The sequence below is a fragment of the Chiloscyllium plagiosum genome, chromosome 40 (assembly GCF_004010195.1).
Source record: "Chiloscyllium plagiosum isolate BGI_BamShark_2017 chromosome 40, ASM401019v2, whole genome shotgun sequence".
Classification (NCBI taxonomy): domain Eukaryota; kingdom Metazoa; phylum Chordata; class Chondrichthyes; order Orectolobiformes; family Hemiscylliidae; genus Chiloscyllium; species Chiloscyllium plagiosum.
In genome coordinates this window covers 20,796,865-20,820,994 of record NC_057749.1, presented here as the reverse complement: position 1 = coordinate 20,820,994, position 24,130 = coordinate 20,796,865, and positions in this window count along the sequence as shown.

Genomic DNA, 24,130 nt, shown 5'->3' with positions numbered 1-24,130 from the left:
CTATTGTACTCTATGCTACTTTCTCCCCACCCCCACCCTCTTCTAGCTTATCTCTCCATGCTTCAGACTCTGTACCTGTATTCCTGATGAAGGGCTTTTGCCCGAAACATCAATTTTACTTCTCCTCAGATGCTGCCTGAACTGCTGTGCTCTTCCAGCACCAATAATCCAGAATCCCCATATAATATGCCATCTTTGACCACAATCTGGTCTCTCCAGGTCCAAAATGGTTCTGGTTGTGATAGCCCTTTGGTGTCCCCTATCTCCACCATCTGTTTCAGTTTTGCCAGGACTAGATCTTTTTGCATCCAAAGTCTGCGACTGAAAGTGTGCCCAGAAAATTAAAAACCATTACAGATTCTTCCAGTGGCAGTATCACCGGTGGAGTATCTGCCAGCGAGAGGTGGCTCAATCATCTGCATTTGCTACTTGGCCTCCTGGACAGTGTTCCAACTTGCAATTATACAGTATTAGAGCCCATTTATGAATGCGGCCTGAAGCAATGGGTAGTAGTGCCTTGTCCCCTTTAAGGAGACTTGACAAGGGATTTTTGAGAATATTTGTAGCTCAGGTTGTAAGCTTGCTCGCTGAGCTGGAGGGCTTGTTTTCAGATGTTTTATCACCATGCTAGGTAACATCATCAGCGAGCCTCGGGTGAAGCATTGGTGTTCTGTCCTGCTTTCTATTGATGTGTCTTAGTGTGTTAAGGTAGGTGATATCATTTCCAGTTCTTTTTCTCTGAGGTTGGTAAATGGGATCCAAATCAGTGTGTTTGCTGATGGAGTTCAGGTTTGAATGCCAGGCCTTGAGGAATTCCCATGCGTTTCTCTACTTAACCTGTTTTAGGATGGATGCGTTGTTTTAGGATGGATGTGTTGTGCCAGTCAAAATAAAGACTGCATCGGACAAAACTAGCCACCAGGATACACAAACACCAACTAACCACCAAAAGACATGACCCACTATCACTAGTAACCTTACGTACAGACAAAGAAGGACACCACTTTGACTGGGACAACACATCCATTCTAGGACAGGCTAAAAAGAGACACGCACAGAAATTCCTAGAAACCTGGCATTCAAACCTGAAGAACATCAGTAAACACATCAATATTTGGACCTCATTTACCAACTTCTGAGAAAAAGAACTGGAAATGATATCACCTACCTTAACACACTAAGACACATAAATAGAAAGCGGGACAGAACACTAGCGCATCACCAGAGACTCACTGATGATGTTACCTAGCATGATGATGAAACGTCTGAAAATGAATCTTCCAGCTCAGCGAGCAAGCTTACAACCTGAGCTATAAATATTCTCAAAACTTCCTTGTCAAGTCTACTTGAGACTTGACATGGGTTTGTGGTCCATGCATATGAATCTCTATGCGAGGAATTGGCTATTTATTCAGCTGAAAAAAACAGTTTACTGTTTGCTTGAAATCCCACAAAGGTGAATCAATCTAGTTCGGTACCACTGGTGCTGCCCATTCCATAAACTGGACTGGTTTGATGATTTCTTAGTTTTCCATCCTTCTTATTTTTGCCTCTACTTCTGCCCATAAGGCAAATGGCACTGGGTGTGCTTTGTAGAATCATTTCCTGGTTGACATACAATGTGGCCTTGGCTCCTTAGATAATCCCTAGACCTTCCTGAAAAACATCTGGGTATTTAATTAAGACTTCACTTATGCAGCCATTTTCCAACTGAAAAGTATTGAGCCAATCAAGGTGAATCTTTCTCAACCAACCTCATCCCATCAAGCTTAATGTTACTTAACTAAATCTATCAACTCTTGAAAGGTTTAGAATCTGGTGCTTCAGGGCAAGTTAGGCTCCTAATAACCAAAAAATGGCAGATCCACAAGCTGTCAGGAGAATTATTCATTGCTTTTCATTTGCCCGGACAAAATAATGCTTTCTTTTCACATACTGGGCTCAGAGGTTGACAGCAGGATTAAACGAATCAAGCTTTCCACATAATAGCATGCTGCCAGAAATGCTTACCTCAAAGATAGCTATTGCAAGCAAATCCCTTCAGGAGTGTAGTTTTCTCTTATTGTCACTGAAATAACCAAGTCACCTTTCACTTACATCAGTCCTTGACACAGATACAGCTCTCTCCAAGATGGCTCTCCTAATGAACCAAACCTCTGACACTCTTGTTTTTTTTTTAAACCCCCACTGCGGTAGCGTTTATTTTTTCCCCCAGCACCCATGTTGTGTGTGTGTGCAGGTGTGAGACACAGTGAAAGACACAAGGTGCACGAATCTTTATTCAAAATTTCCACCACCAAGAAAAAAGGAAACGCCCAGGTGGCCAGTGACAAGTAGTGCCCTTCACATCAAATGGCAATGCTGTGTGATCAAACAGTGAAGGGGAGGGCATGGATTAAATCAAAATAGAGTTGGAGGGGGGAAATAATGCACTCCACTCCCTGCGGCGCCCACCTCTCCCTGAACAACTCCAGGGTGTTGGTCGACACTGCGTGCTCATTCTCCAAGGACACCCGGGCTCTAACGTAACCGCAGAAGAGGGGCAGGCAGTCGGCCCTAACGACCCCCTCCACGGCCCGCTGCCTGGACCTGTTTATGGCCAGTTTGGCCAGGCCCAGGAGCAGACCCACGAGGAGGTTTTCAGGCATGCCCTCCCTCCTCCGTACCGGATGCCCAAAGATCAGGAGCGTGGGACTGAAGTGCAACCAAAAGCAGAGGAGGAGATTTTTAAGAAAATCAAAAAAGGAGTGCAAATGCCCACACCCAATATAAACACTCTTGTTTATTTTTTTTTTTATTTTTCTTCCACACTACCGCCTAACTGCGGTAGTGCTTATGTTTTTCCCCAGCACCCATGGTGTGTGTGTGTAGGTGTGAGACACAGTGAAAGACACAAAGTGCACGAATCTTTATTCAATTTCCACCACCAGGAAGATAGGAAAACACCCGAGTGGCCAGTGACAAACACTGCCCTTCACATCAAAGGGCAGTGCTGTGTGATCAAAACAGTGAAGGGGAGGGTAGGGACTAAAACAAAATAGAATTGGAGGGAGAAATGATGCACTCCACTCCCTGCGGCGCCCACCTCTCCCTGAACAACTCCAGGGTGTTGGTGAGACACCTGTTTATTTTTGTCAGCCAGGGGTCCCTGACTGGACACAGGTTAACAGCCCCAGTCAGGGAACTCTTATTCTATGACCTTGTTACACTCACTATATCTCTCTCTATGTTTGAGACATAGACTTACTCTTTTTCTAGTCGCCTCTCCTGGGGCATTTTTACACCGGGCCCCGTTCCTCAGACTCAGCTTCGGGCCCATCTCTCCCTGAACAACTCCAGGGTGTTGGTCGACGCCGCGTGCTCCTTCTCCAAGGACACCCGGGCTCTAGCGTAACCGCGGAAGAGGGGCAGGCAGTCGGCCTTAACGACCCCCTCCACGGCCCGCTGCCTGGACCTGTTGATGGCAACTTTGGTCAGGCCCAGGAGCAGACCCACGAGGAGGTCTTCAGACATGCCCTCCCTCCTCCGTACCGGATGCCCAAAGATCAGGAGCGTGGGACTGAAGTGCAACCAAAAGCAGAGGAGGAGATTTTTAAGAAAATCAAAAAAGGAGTGCAAATGCCCACACCCAATATAACACTCTTGTTTAATTTTTTTTCTTTTTATTTTTTTTCTTTTTCTTCCACACTACCGCCTAACTGCAGTAGTGCTTATGTTTTTCCCCAGGACCCATGGTGTGTGTGTGCAGGTGTGAGACACAGTGAAAGACACAAAGTGCACGAATCTTTATTCAATTTCCACCACCAGGAAGATAGGAAAACACCCGAGTGGCCAGTGACAAACACTGCCCTTCACATCAAAGGGCAGTGCTGTGTGATCAAAACAGTGAAGGGGAGGGTAGGGACTAAAACAAGATAGAGTTGAAGGGAGAAATGATGCACTCCACTCCCTGCGGCGCCCACCTCTCTCTGAACAACTCCAGGGTGTTGGTGGACACCGAACACTCTTGTTTATATCTGTCAGCCAGGGCTCCTTGATTGGATCAGATTAACAGGAGAAAGTGAGGACTGCAGATGCTGGAGATCAGAGCTGAAAATGTGTTGCTGGAAAAGCGCAGCAGGTCAGGCAGCATCCAAGGAACAGGAGAATCGACGTTTCGGGCATAAGCCCTTCTTCAGGAATGAGGAAAGTGTGTCCAGCAGGCTAAGATAAAAGGTAGGGAGGAGGGACTTGGGGGAGGGGCATTGGATACCTATCGCATTTCCAACGCCCATCCCCCAAGATACCATCGCCCTTTTCCAGCAACATATTTTCAGCTGGATCAGATTAACAGCCCCAATCAGGAACTCATTCTATGAGGCTGATCTCCATACTTCATTAAATATTTACAGCTAATTTGATCAGCATTTGAAAGTGCATCTTTCAGCTTGGCCTAATACTAAGATACAAAAGCTAGCTTGAGGAGATCCTCACAAAATGCTTTAAGCAGATTTCTCGGCTTCTGGTTTAAAATGCTTGCAGCAACAGGAAGTCTGAGCAGCAACTGTTGAAACTAGAAAAATAAGCGAATGGTTCAAGATGAGAGAATATTATGACTCAGTCTTAACACTGGACTGACTATGGGGAAAGTGAGGTTAATTTCAAATTGACAAGTCTGATCTTAATTTTCCCTGAAGCTTAATATTTGTCTATTCTTACTCAAATATACACCATGTTCCACTGCAAATTAAACTCTCAAAATTTGCAAATTTTCTCAGCACTCAAAGGCCAATTTTTACTTTTATTTGGAGAACAAGGAAAGCATTACCATTTATATTTCATCTCGGGTTAAATCTTTGAAGATTAAAATAAATTTACTTCAGATTTAATATAGTCAGCCTAGACCATTGGCTTCAAGGAGAGAACATTCTATGTGCATTCTCCTATTTTTAACTCTTTCCACCAAATTATCAGAAGGTAAGTACAACTGGGCTAAAGAACTCACCTAAGTTATTTTCTTTCATGTTCAACTCCTATCCTTTCCTGAGAGAGATTCACATGAAAATAATAATGGTTTAGCTTGCACTTACCCCAACTGGCTATTCTTTATTTCAGAACTTCCTTCAGGCTAGTCAACTGCAGGAAGCAGCACAGCCTGTACCTACCCACCATCCACACCATCTGGAACTTTTTATCCTGTTCTAGATAACAACTAGGGATAGTTACTCAAACTCTATCTCTATCCTTTTAGCCTGGGACCACCAAAGGCAAATATAGAACATCGCCACTTTCTAGTTAAAATAATCTAGAGTGCCAGACATAAGTAAAAGATGGTGGGCGGCACGGTGGCACAGTGGTTAGCACTGCTGCCTCACAGCGCCAGAGACCTGGGTTCAATTCCTGCCTCAGGCGACTGATTGTGTGGAGTTTGCACATTCTCCCCGTGTCTGCGTGGGTTTCCTCCGGGTGCTCCGGTTTCCTCTCACAGTCCAAAGGTGTGCAGGTCAGGTGAATTGGCCATGCTAAATTGCCCGTAGTGTTAGGTAAGGGGTAGATGTAGGGGTATGGGTGGGTTGCGCTTCGGCGGGGCAGTGTGGACTTGTTGGGCCGAAGGGCCTGTTTCCACTACTGTAAGTAATCTAATCTAAAAAAGTTAGTACTTCCTTTATGAGAAAATGTGGGAGAAACCCAGCAGGTCAAGTAGCATCTGTGGAGATAGAAACAAGGTTTGAATCCGACATAAATTTTATTTAGCTTACCCTTTGTCTTTTGCTCTGGGCACTCTCACTATCTGTTCCACTTGCTCTGCTTCTCTCTGTCAATAGCATAAAAACAACAATTTTCTAGCCCCTTTCAGTTCTGAAATAAATTGGACTTAAACCATTATCTGTTTCTCTCTCCACAGATGCTGCCAAACCTACTGAATTTCTCCAACACTTTGTTTTTATTTCAGACTTCAAGCATTCACTGTATTTTATTTTATAAGATAGTAACAGAGTTTTAAAGTATTAAACTTCGTATTAAAGTATTAAACCATATACACGTTCTAGAATTTATCAGTAAGCGAGTGGATCTTGAACAACAGGATGATATGACCCAGGATTTTGCTGCACCCAGAAAATGTTCATGGAATTGAGTGTGGACGAGGGACACAGGACCTTGTTTTATTTATTTATTCTTGGGACATGGGCATTGCTAGCTGGCCAGCATTTATTGTCTGGTCCTAATTGTCCTTGAAAAGGTGGTGGTGAGCTGCCTTCTTCTACCATTGCATCTATGAGCTGTTGGTCGACCCACTATGCTCTTTGGAAAGGAAGTCCAGGATTTTGACCAAGTGACAGTAATGGAACGATAATACATTTCCAAGTCAGGGTGCTGAGTGTCTTGGTGGGGAACTTGCAAATGGTTGTGTTCCCATGTATTTAGTGCATTTATCCTTCTGGATGAAAATGGTTGTGAGTATGGAAGGTGCTGTCAAAGGATCTTTGGTAAATTTCTGCAGCACACCTTGTAGATAAAACACACTTCTGCTACTGAGCATCAGTGATGGAGAGAGTGGTTGCTTGTGGATGTGGTGATAGTCAACAAGATTGCTTTGTTCTTGATGGTGTCAAGCTTACTGCCTGTTGTTGGAGCTCAACTTGACAGCTTTGCAGTAGAAAACTGGTTAAGTAGTTCTAGCAGAAAATTGCAGCATTACGGGGTGGGGGTGGGGGTCTCACTGTACAAACAGTTCCAAATATTTTCACTGTGAATACATTTTCTTCTCTCATTAAGCTTTCTTTCTTCCTTTAAGGTAAATCTTTCACAAACATTCTCATTTCCTGTTCCTCTCCACATTGTTCAATCGCACATCTTTACCTTAACATGCCAAATAGAATACCAGCATTGTACCTCCATTCCATCAGCTTTCTGGCTGGCTAGTTAGGTTAAAATTGTACTTTATTTCTGTAATTCTCCCTTATTCAGCCTTGTTTATAATAAAAGGCAGCTTTGACAATAATTAAATTGTCAAAACATTGTTTCAACAAGGTGCATTTTGTGGCTTATTTTATAGTAATTTGAAAATCCCATTCATGATTATGGTTGCAGCCTAGGGCTTCAATTTGAACTTCACCATTTAACTGTTGAAATTCATACATGTACCAACATGTAACACATGCTGAGAACTATAGGCATTGGTACTTGATTAAAGTTGAGTTAAATCTCTTCAATTGATGGAATAACAGCTGTAGGAAGATTATAATCTTAACGGCTTAGGCTTCTAACAGAGATACAAATGGAAAATGGCCCTCATACACTTTAATATAGATAATGCTATTCTATAAGCTAGTGTAATCATGTTCTTGTCAATTTTGTAATTTCTTCATGGAATTATAAATGTTATTTTCAATTTCCTCAACTCGTGCATTCATATGGCATGGAATAGATTTTCAAATAATATCTTGAGTGACTGCACTCAGAGTACTTATCCTTGATTCACTGCTTGAATGCATAACTGGCTGTTCCTAGCTGGCAGATTTACAGCCACCTTTTCACTTTTTGTTTGTTTCTGACTAATCTTGGCATTCTGATTAATTACTATTTTGAGAAAATGAAAGATAAGCTTCATATGATTTCTTTTGCAGAAAACAAGAACTAATCTGCAAGAAATAAATGCAATCACACTTCTTAAGTGTAGTCATTGTTGTAATCTAGGAAACCGCAGTTATCTTATTGTCTTTGAAATAAAAGTACAATGCATTTTTTTATTTCTTCAAAGGATGTAGACAATACTGGCAAGGCCAGCATTTATTGTCCATCTGTAGTTGCTTAGAGGGCAATTAAGAATCATCAACATTGCTACAGGTCTGAAGTCACACTTAGACCAGACCAGGTAAAGATGGCAGATTTCCTTCCATAAGGACATTAGTGAATTGGACAATTGACATGCTTTTACAATTCTCCTCACTATCTGCAACACTGCCAATGTTGATGTCATCCACTTGCTGCACTCAAACCTCAACCTACATTTTTGTGCTCAAGTTCTAGACTGGGTCTTGAATTCACAACCATCCAACTCTGAGATGACAGTCTTATCCATTGAGCCGCAGATGACCCTGGACAAGGAAACTGGAAACAAGCAAATGCAATTCCCATTTTCCAAAACAGTGACAAAACAATCTTAGTTCCATTCCAGGTAAAATTATGGAAGCAATTATTAGGAGTAGACTTGATTAACTGTCCAACAACAAACTATCAAAAAAAAAGGATGAATATTATCCACTATCAGCTTCTGTTGCTTATTTGAGGAAATGACAATGCAGGTTGACTCTAGTATGCCTTTGGTAATGCTTCAAGATCTAAAACTATTTTTAACATTAATTATGTTCAAACAGAATTGTTGGAGAACTTTTTGTAAAAGTTGAAGAAAACATTTACATAGGACGGTTAAAAAAGCACACACACTCGTAAGTGGAACAATGTCTGAATGAGCGTTTGCTGGGTTATGTACACAGTCAAGAATTCCGAGGTTTATTGTTTGGAACATTTCTGTTTCCAATTTATCTCGAAAGCTTAGATTCAGAAAATTTTCACATGATTGCAATTAATTATTTTGTTTACTTCTGAGCGAAAAGCACAAATAGTAAGAAAATTGCAGACCTCCATTTCCCCCCACCCCCATCCCACCATGGTTCCCCTGCCGACTCACTTCACACCAAAGTTAACTAACCATTAATACTATCCTCTCATCCAACCAACACTCTTTGAGAGTTCAGATGGGAATCTGACTTGGACTATGTTAATGAGGCCCACATAATAGACTAACTTGCACATTAAAACATGTATAAGCCTTTGGTAGCTATAAATAGGTTTTTTTTTTGTGGCAGGCATCAGTTCCTCTTCCAAGTATGCAGCGAAATGTCATGTTTGTGCAAAAATGATCAGTTTAATTTAAATGGGTACACCACTATTGGAGTGTGCATGAAAAATGTTTCCAGTGCAAGTGAAAGGATATGTTTTATCATCTAGTAATAGAAGTAGAGAGCTTCTTTGAATTTCACTTTAAATCGTTTCCAGCTAAATTTTACATTTAAATTAGCAATTGTGGACATTAATCATAAACTATTTAATTTTAGTTCATAGATAAGAACAACAGAATTGCAAATCCTGGCACAGATTTAGTTTGCCCCATATCCAGTATTGTTGAAACTTTATTGCTGGAACAGCACAGCAGGTCAGGCAGCATCCAGTATATCACATTACAATGTAGATATTCATCCACTACTTCTTTTCATTAAATTTAAGCTACTTACATGAAGTGTGACTGACCAACACATATTCTATTAAAAAAAGTCAGTGTTTATAATTTTTTTTTCAATAGACAGATTTAACTGTTTAAGCTTAAAATTGGCCTGATATGAAATTCAGACTAAAGGACGTTCAAAGCGTTTTATCATTTAATATATCTAAGATAAAATGGTGCATATGGAAGCAATACTACCTTTCATAATGCTTCAATTGCACACTAATTTTCGAACATGGACATAAATACCACTTCTTAAATTACTGCCCAAAAGCAAGTCTGAACCACAGCTTCATGATCTCCATCATGGGTAGGATAAAGACGCAGGTCTTAAACTCACCTCAGTTGAAACTTTATTGCTGGAACAGCACAGCAGGTCAGGCAGCATCCAGTATATCACATTACAATGTAGATATTCATCCACTACTTCTTTTCATTAAATTTAAGCTACTTACATGAAGTGTGACTGACCAACACATATTCTATTAAAAAAAGTCAGTGTTTATAATTTTTTTTTCAATAGACAGATTTAACTGTTTAAGCTTAAAATTGGCCTGATATGAAATTCAGACTAAAGGACGTTCAAAGCGTTTTATCATTTAATATATCTAAGATAAAATGGTGCATATGGAAGCAATACTACCTTTCATAATGCTTCAATTGCACACTAATTTTCGAACATGGACATAAATACCACTTCTTAAATTACTGCCCAAAAGCAAGTCTGAACCACAGCTTCATGATCTCCATCATGGGTAGGATAAAGACGCAGGTCTTAAACTCACCTCAACCATACCATGCTATTGGTACAAATCTTATCCACAGTGACCAACTGATGGAAATGTGCCAGATGGGGATTCCCACGACCTTTCTGCCCCGGCCTGATTAAGTCCAGAGGAATCCCAAAAAGAATTGCTATCATTCCTCACTGGAGGTCCAGGTTCCTCAGTGTAAGTGTGTACGAAGTGAGATTAGGCAGCAAAAAGTAGCTGATTGGGGTCTGTGGAGTGATGATCTGATACCAATGACAAAGGTCTTCTGTCTGCCAATAACTATGTTAAGTAGCTCCCAGGTAGCTGAACAGCTTGGGAACATGAATGAAATAGCCAGATGTCTTTGAACCTCCAGGAAGGGAGAGGCTATCTTTTCTCTGCAGTAAAAAGACCTGAACCCTAAAGAAAATCTGTTTATTTTTCATCACCCATTGCTGGAAACTATGGCTTTTAAAAAGCCAGACAAAGACTTTCTATGTTGCTCTGTGCCTCCTGCAAGCAAATGAAAGCACCTGGAGGTGAGAAATATAAGAGCAGCTGAAGGATCACCTCAGCAGACCCAGTGGACAGGGACCATTCAACTGCTTTACCAGTTTTCCTCCACACCCGCAGTAGCAATTTTTGTATATGTGTCTGTCTGCAATGCATGTAGGGGGAGCTTTATAAGATGGTTAGAGTTTTAACCAGTAGAGTTACATGTTGACAGTTCATAGTTGTTTGTCTATAGCTAGAATATATTTACTTTCAATAAATAATAATCATTAAGTACAGAAACCTAGTCGGTGCTTTTCTTTAACATAGGTAAAAAGGAAAGTAAATTTGGGATTTTTTTTGTACTTTTATATAATCTTAAAGATTTCTGTCTATTCTGGGAATGATGGTCCTTTATTTACAGCATGCTACCCCAATAGATGGCCTCACAAGTATCTGATAGGCATTTAATACAATGGAGCTTCCCCCTCAAAGACAAAGCAGAGTTTCATGCCTCTTTGAGGTAGCAAGCTGTAAATAAATGACCACCATTCCCAGAGTTGACAGAAATATTTAAGATATTACACAAGTACAAAAAATTCCCAAATTTACTTCCTTTTTACCCATCTAAAAAACAATGACTAGGTTTCTGTACTTAATAATTATTATTTATTAAAAATAAATAAATTCTAGCTACAGACAAACAACTATGAACTGTCAACATGTAACTCTACTGGTTAAAACTCTAACCATCTTATAAAGCTCCCCCTACATGCATTGCAGATAGACACACAAAAAAAAACTGCTACTGCGGGTGTGGAGGAAAACTGGTAAAGCAGTTGAATGGTCCCTGTCCACTGGGTCTGCTGAGGTGATCCTTCAGCTGCTCTTATATTTCTCACCTCCAGGTGCTTTCATTTGCTTGCAGGAGGCACAGAGCAACATAGAAAGTCTTTGTCTGGCTTTTTAAAAGCCATAGTTTCCAGCAATGGGTGATGAAAAATAAACAGATTTTCTTTAGGGTTCAGGTCTTTTTACTGCAGAGAAAAGATAGCCTCTCCCTTCCTGGAGGTTCAAAGACATCTGGCTATTTCAATCATGTGCCCAAGCTGTTCAGCTACCTGGGAGCTACTTACATAGTTACATAGAACATAGAACATAGAACAGAACAGCACAGAACAGGCCCTTCAGCCCACGATGTTGTGCCGACCACTGATCCTCATGCATGCACCCTCAAATTTCTGTGACCAAATGCATGTCCAATAGTCTCTTAAATGTCCCCAATGACCTTGCTTCCACAACTGCTGCTGGCAACGCATTCCATGCTCTCTCAACTCTCTGTGTAAAGAACCCGCCTCTGACATCCCCTCTATACTTTCCTCCAACCAGCTTAAAACTATGGCCCCTCGTATTAGTCATTTCTGCCCTGGGAAATAGTCTCTGGTTATCGACTCTATCTATGCCTCTCATTATCTTGTATACCTCAATTAGGTTCCCTCTCCTCCTCCTTTTCTCCAATGCAAAAAGTCCGAGCTCAGTCAACGTCTCTTCATAAGATAAGCCTCCCAGTCCAGGCAGCATCCTGGTAAACCTCCTCTGAACCCTCTCCAAAGCATCCACATCTTTCCTATAATAGGGCGACCAGAACTGGACGCAATATTCCAAGTGCAATCTAACCAAAGTTTTATAGAGCTGCAATAAGATCTCATGACTCTTAAACTCAATCCCCTGTTAATGAAAGCCAAAACACCAAATGCTTTCTTAACAACCCTGTCCACTTGGGTGGCCCTTTTAAGGGATCTATGTACCTGCACACCAAGATCCCTCTGTTCCTCCACACTGCCAAGAATCCTATCCTTAATCCTGTACTCAGCTTTCAAATTCGACCTTCCAAAATGCATCACCTTGCATTTATCCAGGTTGAACTCCATCCGCCATCTCTTAGCCCATCTCTGCATCCTGTCAATGTCCCACTGCAGCCTACAACAGCCCTCTATACCTCCAACCTTTGTGTCGTCTGCAAACTTGCTGACCCATCCTTCAATCCCCTCATCCAAGTCATTAATAAAAATTACAAACAGTAGAGGCCCAAGGACAGAGCCCTGTGGAACACCACTCACCACTGACTTCCAGGCAGAATATTTTCCTTCTACTACCACTCGCTGTTGTTGGCAGACAGAAGACCTTTGTCATTGGTATCAGGTCATCACTCCACAGACCAATCAGCTACTTTTTGCTGCCTAATCTCACTTCATACACATTCCCGCCTGCAGCTTGTCTATAGCAACCTCCCCAAACCCATTGACTAAACAGTGCACCTACAGTAATTCTGGTAGATGTTTTAAAAAGTCCGACAACCTGTTCAACAGCCCTTTATTTTAAAAAAAGTTTCCTTTTCCCATTTTAGTTCCTAATCAAAAATACAGAAAAATAAAAAGATACAATTTCTTGCCATCTGTCTGGTAAACACGAGGGATCCCGATCACCTGGAGTAATTCCACCTATGGAGTATATTACAATGCAGTTTTTTTTTTCAAATTTCTATTGGAAAAATACCTTTTTTGCTCTTTCCTGATATTGAGGTTGTTGAAAAATTAAATGGTTCCCTGTTTGTTTTAATGAATATGAATTTTGTTGTTACTTATATTATTAGCATTGTAACAGTGCTCTTAAAGAAAGATGTTACCAGTGATGAGGTCAAATCAGTCTTTGCTTACATTATATGTAGGATTTAAATAGTTTGTTAAAATAATTTGGAAGATTAATGTGAATCATTAGATTAAGATTTTGTAGAATCCCTACAGTGTGGAAGCAGGCCATTCAGCTCATCAAGTTTTACACTGACCCTCTCAAGAGCATCCCACACAGACCCACCTCTTTACCTATCACTGTAGTCCTTCATTTCAAATGACCAATCCACTTAAGCTGCACATCTTTGGACTGAGGGAAGAAACTAGAGCACTTGGAGGAAACCCACACAAACACAGGGAGAATGTGCAAACTCCACACAGTCACAGAGTCACAGAGATGTCCAGCACAGAAACAGACCCTTCGGTCCAACTCGTCCATACCGACCAGATATCCCATTCCAATTTAGTCTCACCTACCAGCACCCAGCCATATCCCTCAAAACCCTTCCTGTTCAAGGATTCAGAGGAACAGAGACAGGGATAGTGAAAGAATAAAAGGCAGTAAGTCAGGCAGAGAAAGGGAAAGGATGGAGGGAGTGAGAGATGGCGACAGCAACAAATAGACCTGGAGTCAAAGACAGACAGCACAAGAGAGAGACATCAATGAGAACTAGGAAGAGAAACCGAAAAGGAAGAGACAAAGGGAGAGAGATATAGAGGGAAGCACAGACACTGAGGCCACAAATTAAGGTTGTTTGGGTGGGGATATGGAGTATGGTGGTTTCTCTCTTGCCACCTGCAGAGTCAGTTACAAATGTAACACCATCGCTCTGGCTACAAGACAGTCATTTCATGCAGCAAGGAGTGGTCATTGCAAGGCAATGCGACTTCTGCACCAGTGGTTGTACTGGACAGAGCAGGGACTGCAAATCATTCCCAGGGTCTAAGTTCCAGGAGTACAAGAGCAGCTAACGGTACGTCAGGGATTCAGGGCAGGAGCAGGCTAGGTGGGGAGGGGGGAATGCCATGATGAAATGGGATGGGATGTTGTGGGTGAGGGTAAAATCAAATCTGAGTCTCTGGTGCTGTGAGGCAGAAGTGCTAACCACTGAGCCACGATGAATGAATTTTATTCCCTTCCAGCGATGGTTGTATATCTTCATGCGGTTCAAATTTTAATTAAGGATATCTCTGTCTCAAATGAAAATTCAAGAAGGTTAAGCTTGCAGGACTCCATGAGTGATATCAAAATAGTTAGGAAGCTTACCCTTACAGTCTATTGAAAATAAGTTCTACTCAGAGAGCTTGCCAATCTTTCAAAAGAAGTAATGTTTTCATGAATATTAACAATTATACTTCTTTTCCAAAACAGAATTTTCCCTCACCAATAATCACATGGGAACAGCAATTAAGGAGGAGTCAAGATTTATGTAATCTGGCGTAACAGACAATCTATTTATACATTTTAAAATGGAATGCTGATTTGAAGACATTACCAAAAGAACTAGAGATAGCCAATTCCTTACGATACACGGTGGTACCATGGTTCAGTGGTTAGCATTGCTGCCTCACAGTGCCAAGGACCTGCGTTTGATTCAGTCTCATATAACTGTCTGTGTGAAGTTTGCACATTCTCAGTGTCTGTGTGGGTTTTCTCCAGATGCTGCAGTTTCCTCCCTAGTCCTAAAGATGTGCACATTAGGTGGAGTGGCCATGGGAAATTACCTATTGTATCCAGGATGTGCAAGCTATGTGGGTTATCCTTAGTCAAGGTGCAGTAATGCAGTGACTGTGGCCTCTAGTCACACAATGACATCCTGGCCCTTTGCCTAACTGCATATCAAGCTTTTAAATCAACACCATTCTTAAAGCAACAATACAACGCCTGTTGTGTTTGAAAGATAAATCTTGTATGCTAAGGATGATAACATATAAACATTGGGGATAGCACAATTACTTATAGGAGAAGGATTGCAAAACTTACAAATATAATAAAATACACTGTTCCTTGAAAGTAGAGTCGCATGTAGATAGGATATGAGGAAGGCATTTATATGCTTTCCCTTATTGGTCAGAGTATTGAGTACCAGGAGTTGCGTGGTCATATAGTGGCTGTAGAAGACATTGGTTAGGCCACTTATGGAATATTGCATGCAATTCTGGTCTCCTTTCTATTGGAGCGATGTTATGAAACTTGAAAGGGTTCAAAAAAGATTTACAAGGATGTTGCCAGGGTTCGATGGGCTCAGCTATAGGGAAAGGCTGAATAGGCTGGGGCTGTTTTCCCTGGAGCATCGGAGGCTGAGCTATAACCTCATGGAGGTTTATCCGCCACTTCCGCCCCTGCAACTGCCGTCTTCGCTACCAGTTCCGCCCCCAACTGACGCCACTCACCTACACACTGCTGACACGCCCCCTCACTGCCACCATCCCCGCCCCCACAGAACCCAGTGTGAGCATTACTTCCACAAATGACGTCACTCCCATTCCCTCTACCATGCTCACTTCAGTTACAGTCTCCACCCCCACTCCCAACTCCCGCCCAATACCAGGTCCTAGCTCCCAGCTTTGCCGTGTTTTCACTATCGCCCCAGACCTCCCCCTCACTGAGGACAATCACTGAGCCTACTTTCATCATCAAGACTCCTGCCCACTCTACAAGGACTCCTTCGCCTGCCTCCAACAAGCCCATCCACCTGGACACTCCGTGCCAGTGTTACCTGCCCTCGACCTCTTTATTTCCAACTGCCACCGAGGCATTAACCACCTCAACCTGTCTACCCTCCTCCCCCAATCCAACCTTTCCCCCTCACAACGCGCAGCACTCCACTCCCTCTGCCGGCCCATCATCTCAACCTGCTCCTGCCCCACCAAATTCATCTCCACCTATCTCGATATTGTCTTATTCCCCCTGGTCCAGGAACTCCCCACATACGTTCAGGACACCACCCATGCCCTCCACCTCCTCCAAGACTTCTGTTTTCCTGGCCCCCAATGTCAAATCTTCACTATGGACATCCAGTCCCTCTACATTTCCATTCACCATGACAGGGCCTCCAAGCCCTCTGTTTCTTCCTCTCCCGACATCCCCACCAGTACCCTTCCACTGACACTCTTATTTGTTTGGCTGAACTGGTCCTCACCCTCAAAGATTTCTCCTTCGAATCCTCCCCCATCCTCCAAATGAAAGGTGAGCATCCGCGTGAACCCCAACTATGCTTATCTTTTTGTCGGCTACATAGAACAGTCCATCTTCCCGAGTAACACTGGCACCACTCCCCACCTTTTCCTCCGCTACATTGATGACTGCATTGGCACTACCTCCTGTTCCCACGAGGAGATGGAACAGTTCATCAACTTCACCAACACATTCCACCCCGACCTTAAATTCACCTGGACCATCTGACACGTTCTTCTCCTTCCTGGACCTCTCCATCTCCATCAATGATGACCGACTCAACACTGACATTTTCTACAAACCCACGGACTCCCACAGCTACCTGGATTACACCTCCTCCCATTCTATCTCCTGCAAAAATGCTATCCCATATTCCCAATTCCTCCACCTTATCTGTTCCCAGGAGGACCAGTTCCACCATAGAACACACCAGATGGCCTCCTTCTTTAAAGAATGCAATTTCCCCTCCCACATGGTTGACAATGCCCTCCAACGCACCTCCACCCTCAGCCCCACTCTTCCAAGTGAACCTTCCCCGGCCACCTCAGGAATTGCAAAACCTGTTGCCACACCTCCCCCCTCACCTCCATTCAAGGCCCCAAAGGGGCCTTCCTCATCCATCAAAGTTTAACCTGCACTTCCATACATGTCATTTATTGTATCTGTTGCTCCCGACGCGGTCTCCTCTACACTGAGGAGACTGGATGCCTTCTCACAGAGCATTTTAGAGAACAACTCCAGGACGCCCACACCAATCAACCCCACTGTCCCGTGGCTGAACATTTCAACTCCCCCTCCTACTCTGCCAAGGACATGCAGGTCCTGGGCCTCCTCCATTGCCACTCCCTCACCACACAACGCCTGGAGGAAGAATGCCTCATTTCCGCCTCAGGAACCTTCAACCCCATGGCATCAATGTGGACTTCACCAGTTTCATGATTTCTCCTCCCCCCACTTTATCCCAGTTTCAACCTTCCAGCTCAGCACCATCCTCATGACTTGTCCCAGCTGTCAATCTTCCTTCCCACCTATCCACTCCACCCTCCTCTCTGACCTACCACCTTTACTCCCACCTCCATCTACCTACTGCACTCTCAGCTACCTTCTTCCAGGTCCCAACCCCCTCCCATTTGTATCTCCACCTCTGAGACTCCCAGCCTCATTATTGATGAAGGGCTTTTGCTGGAAATGTCGATTTTCCTGCTCCTCGGATGCTGCCTGACCTGTTGTGCTTTTCCAACACCACTCTAATCTTGACTCTAATCTTCAGCCTCTGCAGTACTGACTTCCACATGGATTGCTGTCAGAGGAAGTAGTGGAGGCTGGTACAATTGCAGCATTTAAAAAGCATTTGAATGGGTTTATGAATAGGAAGGGTTTAGAGGAATATGGGCCAAGTGCTGGCAAATGGGATGAGATTAAGTTAGAATATCTGGTTGGACCGAAGGGGCTGTTTTTGTGTTGTACATCTCTATGACTCTGTCTGAACACAGAAGTGTAATAGTCCACATATCACTTCAGTGGCTTAACAACTGTTTCAGAACTTGTTACGGTATACCCTTCTGGAGATGTAGATTCAGCCTTGGCTGCTCTTGATTTGCAGGTGCATTCTGTGTTGATTGTTGATTAGGTATTATGTTATACTCCCATTATACAAGTGTGTTCTTCAATGTCTAATTGGTGTATTAAAAACTTGCCTTAGTTTGCTTCTGTTCCTCAACATTTCTCTATTGGTTGTGATTTTGTAACTCCAAGGTTGCTATGCAGGGTGTATGACTCTAACCTCTTGTCCTAATTTTGATAATTTTGCACTTGCAAGCTGATCATTCACCATCTTCTTCATCTCTCATTGTGAAGAAGTCTATGCTGCATCTATAGGAATTTGGATGTGGTGGCTTGGCAAGATTATCTCATTTGTCTTGATCTTTGTTGGCGATGGTAACCTTACACAGAGGTGCGGCTCAGAAGTATAAACATAACAACAAAAAAAAACTTGTTTTGTCACAATATATTTCAGGATTAATTATTTAACAGTACAAACCATTTGCTTATCCAGACTATTTGATCTGGGTAATGTGGTGAGGATGCCCCCTGATTCACACCCCATTTGGCCTGGAAGCTCTGCCCCATATACTGGAGCCCACTGTTTGAAATTATTTATTCAAGTGCACTAAACAGACTGAATATGGCACTTTATGTGTCTGCCATGAAATGCGCTTGAAGAGGTCTTCACCTGTCTGACAATCAGAAATTTGCAATAAGTTAGAGATAAAGGTAAAAGAATAATTTACAGTACCTAGATCAATGACAGGTTTGAACCAAGAAACTTGAGGAATCCTCTTCGGGTATAGAGGTTCTTCATATTTATGTGGCTGGTAGCTCTGTCGTGCTTTGCACATCTTAAGTAGCTTTTCAACGTCATTGCTTATCTTTGACTACTGGATCGTATCAGATGCCAGCTGTCTCGTCTGCCGGATTTGAATCTGTGGTCCCAAAACATTTGACTGTGGTTCTAGAATACTAGTCCATTAACACTACCTTCCCTTGCACCTCAGGGAAAATGTAATTTTATCAGTCAATGCTCTGAATGTACCCATTTAGTACACCACCATTTAGACATCTCAGATATGCAGAACAAGTTACCAAACCCAAAGATGCAGAAGTTCAACTGGATTCATAAGTAAAAAGCATGAACATGAAGGTGGAAGATGTATTCAATGTCTGTCTTTGGTGTTGATGTGACAATGTTCTAGCAGAGTTTCAAGCACTTGTTTTCTTAGAAAAAAATCACACTTCTCAAGATACTGAGCTCATCTCTGTAAGAGTGAAAACATCTGAGTGTGCCTAGCATCTTTTTTAATCATATCCAAACATGCTGTTAGATATTTTGATCAATCTATTCAGACATTTTATGCCACACCATTGAAGTAGGTGGGACTTAAACCCAGACCTTCTGAATTCACTAGTATTGCGCCTCAAGATCCCTCCAGTCAGACATCCTCCTAGTTATCTTCTAATCAACGTGCACAGAATTGGTATTAAACATCCCTGGTGCATGTGGAACTTTATTCAAGGCCTCCTGGCCCAAATCTTTGAGGAGAAAGTGAGGTCTGCAGATGCTGGAGATCAGAGATGGAAATATGTTGCTGGAAAAGCGCAGCAGGTCAGGCAGCATCTAGGGAACAGGAGAATCGACGTTTCCTGAAGAAGGGCTAATGCCCGAAACGTAGATTCTCCTGTTCCCTAGATGCTGCCTGACCTGCTGCGCTTTTCCAGCAACACATTTCCATCTCCTGGCCCAAAGACAGGTAACTATTCCTGCACCCCACAAGGGCCCTCAGCTATCCAATTATTTTCTACAGTGTCTTCAGTCTTTAGTCATTAGCTGTTTCTGATCAAAGTTGATCACAGTTACATTGACTGAAGTGACAAACATTGAGTACATCTTCCACCTTCATGTCCATGCTTTTTACTTATGAATCCAGTTGAACTTCTGCATCTTTGTCTGGGTTTGGTAACTTGTTCTGCATATCTGAGATGTCTAAGTGATGGTGTATATAATGGGTACTTTCAGAGCATTGACTGATAAAATTACATTTTCCCTGAGGTGCAAGGGAAGGTAGTGTTAATGGACTAGTATTCTAGAACCACAGTCAAATGTTTTGGGACCACAGATTCAAATCCGGCAGATAGTCAAATTTAATTTGAATGAAACCTGGAATCAAGAGATAAGCTAATCGTGACCATCTAACCACTGTTGATTATCATAAAAACCCACCTGGCTCATTAATGTTATTTAGGGAAAGAAATGTGCCATCCTTACCTTGTCTAGCCTGCATATGACTCCACTCCCACGGCCATGGAGTTGACTCTTAATTAGGATGATCAACAAGCAATAAATGCTTGCCTAGCCAGCGACAACATAACCATAACCACACCCCATGAACAAATTAAAATCTGACAATTACTAAAACAATGAACCTTACTGGGTAAAATGTTTGTAAATTTTGAATTGACCCAATGAGAGTATTATTGATTTCTCCTACTGTCATGAGTATCTTGGTAACCTTATGGATAGTCAGTGTCAAGATCCATACATACTGATAATCCTGCTACTGCTGGTCTGCTAGTATCTATAAGATAAAATATTTGTGATTTCCATGTCCAATTGACAACACATTTCAACTACAGCAATGAATCAATGGAAGGGATGGGTGACCCATTGTTTGCAAGTAATTTCGCAGATTTTAGTGATACCATTGAATTCCAACGTTACAGGTCCATCCCCTCAGAATTTGGACTGGTGAAATATTTGCACAAGTTCATTTGTCAATCATGGTTTAAGCATCTTTTTACCAGCTTTCCTTGGGCAAATGATTTTCTCTATGACAACAGATTCTAATTGCCTAACTTCATTCAGACGATTGTTACATTCACAATGTGGAAAATCTTTCCAGCTTCTGATGTAAGTTGTTTAACTGTGAACCTTCACTTGGGTCTTCCTTGCTTTGAACTTTGTGCATCAATTTATGTGAATGATCTCTACTGCACTACTTGCTGCTGTTGTTATCATTCTTCTGCACATATCTTTTGCTTGGTTGTGCCCTGTTGTAGTTCCTGGCTGCTTCTTTGCAACCAGAATTTTTGCACAGGTGAGCCCAAGGTCCTTTATACTGCATATCCTGCACAGATCTTGTAGTGCAAGACGGCTTCACTGTGAATGTGACAGATCATACTTGTCGCACAGCTTGCTTAGATTTTACATCCTGGCTAGAGTGCCAATACTGTTGGCTGCATGTCATATTTGCAGGCGCTGTAGTCCAGCTACAGTGGTTTTACCATCTTCTAACATGGTACTAATGCTGTGCCATTTTTAAGAGGCTTTTTTGGAATGCTTTAATAGGTGCTGAAGCAATCACTAATTCTATTATCCAACCAAACAGTCTCTGAAAAATCACTTTTGTTATTATTAACTATGATATCTACTGACAAACTGGTCTATTGATCCCTATGGCTGTTGCCTGTATGACAGATTCTAGGCTACGAATTCTACACTTTATTCTTACACAAAGCTGATCTTCTATAAAACATTATGGGATCTTTATAGCCCTCTTCGGATAAGTCAGAAGTATTTATTCTGTGTAAATGTTTGTTTCTAACGGCGATCAGCATTTCCAAGTCGTGCTAATCTGGTTTCCAATTTCTTAGACTATAAACATAGCTGCATTTGTTGTTTAGAAAGTTTGAACGAGCACAGGACAACTGGTCTTGCAGTTCCTGCTGGGGGATTTGATAACTAGCTTTCTGATTTCCTTTTGTAAGAGGTTAAATAAGCAGTTGCAGTATTTGCTGTGTACAGGTAATCTGTTTTTTGCTGTGGTTTTTGTCTAGCTATGTGTCATTAGCATTTGGAGAGAGTTTTCTATTTTTCATGTAAAATTTATACTGTTCACTCCATACTGTTTCCAATTGCTCTGTATTTCTTATGTGTGAACTTGTACATAAGTTTTCTTTGTTCTGCAGAGATGATACCTAACTGCCCTTAAAAACTTCAAATAACACAGTTCTGACTCAACTAGTTGCCTGCAGAAACCTAACCAACTCAGAGGTTTTTTGTTTTTGGTAAAACGTTATCGTCTTTGGCTTTGTGTTATGTGTGAACTTCTAGAAAGCTGTTGTATTTTGTTAGTTGCTTCTTACCTTGGTCTGCAAGCTTTTTCTAAATAGACAATCACATCTACTCGTCATGTATTGATTCTGTGTTATCTATGTGCAGCAGGAATGAGGAACATGTTTCTTTTTTCCTGTGGGCTTCTTTACTACTAAAACTAATGCACCCATTACAGAGTGAACTTTAGGCACATTGGTTCAGGGTGCTGCAACAAAGTGACTGTCATGTGATGACAACCTGAACCAGGAGCAATCTACAAATTTAGCACCTAAAACAATAACACCACAAAGAAAGAAGAATTATTTTTTAATGCAACAGCTGGTTAGGATTGGGCATGCACAGCTTGTGGTCACAGATTGAATAGTGGCTTTCATTAGTGAAATATTGTAAAGAGAAAGTTAATGGATGAATGTCGGGTGAATGTAGTGCTCATGTAAGGAAGACAGTATAAACTCTGGGCTGAATGGCTTCATTTTGTGCCGTAACATTCAGTGCGAGAATGACAATATATTATTGAGTCGCAGAATTATAGCAGGAGAAAGAAACGATTACCTGAAACATTCCAATGGCTATTCAGGTAGGATAAACGTGTAGATTTTGAATTCATGTATCGTTGGACATCAGAGTGCATCTGGGAAAATTAACAAACAGTGAATTTCACAACTAATCTTGGAGGAACCTGTTTGGCGAAGTTCACAACGCAGAATCAGATAAGTTAATCGTTGTTTTCAGTCTGTCCAATAGTAAGGTTGCAGTAGTGAGTACAATGGGTTACTTCTCGATTATATGTTTTTTGGAGATAAGTCTCTTGATTAAACTTAAAATATAAGCCATAACTATTAATTTGACCTGGTGCAGTGTTTTGTAGACGAATAAGACGGTGTTATTTTCTGGGTCTGTGGATTGTGACGGAACAAAAATGGCCTTTGCAGTGAGATGTACTTCTTGTCAGATGTGGGAGTTTAAAGAGAGTTTAAGGGTTACTGCGGATTATATCTGCCATAAATGCTGTTGGACACGAATCTTATCAGATCAAATGGATCAGTTGGAGAGCCAGTTAGAAGCGATGAGGAACTTGCAACAGCAACAGTATGTGACGGATGGCAGTTATAGGAAGGGGGGAAAGTCTCAGATACAGTCACATAGATGGGTTAACTCCAGGAAGGGTAAGAGAGGTTGGCACCTAGGGCAGGAGTCTTTTGTGGATATACCCGTTTCAAACAGGTATGCTGTTTTGTACAATGTAGCGGGTGATGGATTCTCAAGGGAACATAGTACGAACAGCCAAGTTTCTGGTTTTGAGACTGGCTCTAATGCAACGAGGGGTACGTCGGCTTCCAAGAGGTCAATTGTGTTAGGAGATTCTGTCGTCCGAGGAACAGACAGACATTTCTGTGGCCAGCAGAGAAAAAGCAGAATGATGTGTTGCCTCCCTGGTGCCAGGATCAAGGCTGCAGGAGAGAAGAGTTCACATTTCTGGATCATTGAATCTCTTTTGGGGTAGAAGTGACCTGTACAAGAAGGACAGATTGCACCTAAATTGGATGGGAACGAATATACTGGCAGGGAAATTTGCTCAAAATGCTCGGGAGGATTTAAACTAGTAAGGTGGGGGGGGTGGGACCAAGGGAGATAGTAAGGAAAGAGATCGATCTGAGACGGGTACAGTTGAGAAGAGAAATGAGTCAAACACTCAGGGCAGGCAGGGACAAGGTAGGACAAATAAATTAAACTGCATTTATTTCAATGCAAGGGGCCTAACAGGGAAGGCAGATGAACTCAGGGCATGGTTAGGAACATGGGACTGGGATATCATAGCAATTACAGAAACATGGCTCAGGGATGGGCAGGACTGGCAGCTTAATGTTCCAGGATACAAATGCTACAGGAAGAAAGGGAGCCAAGAGAGGAGGGGGAGAGGCATTTTTGATAAGGGAGAGCATTACAGCTGTGCTGAGGGAGAATATTCCTGGAAATACATCCAGGGAAGTTATTTGGATGGAACTGAGAAATAAGAAAGGGGTGATAACCTTACTGGGATTGTATTATAGACCCCCTAATAGTCAGAGGGAAATTGAGAAACAAACTTCTAAGGAGATCTCAGCTATCTGTAAGAATAATCTGGTAGTTATGGTAGGGGAT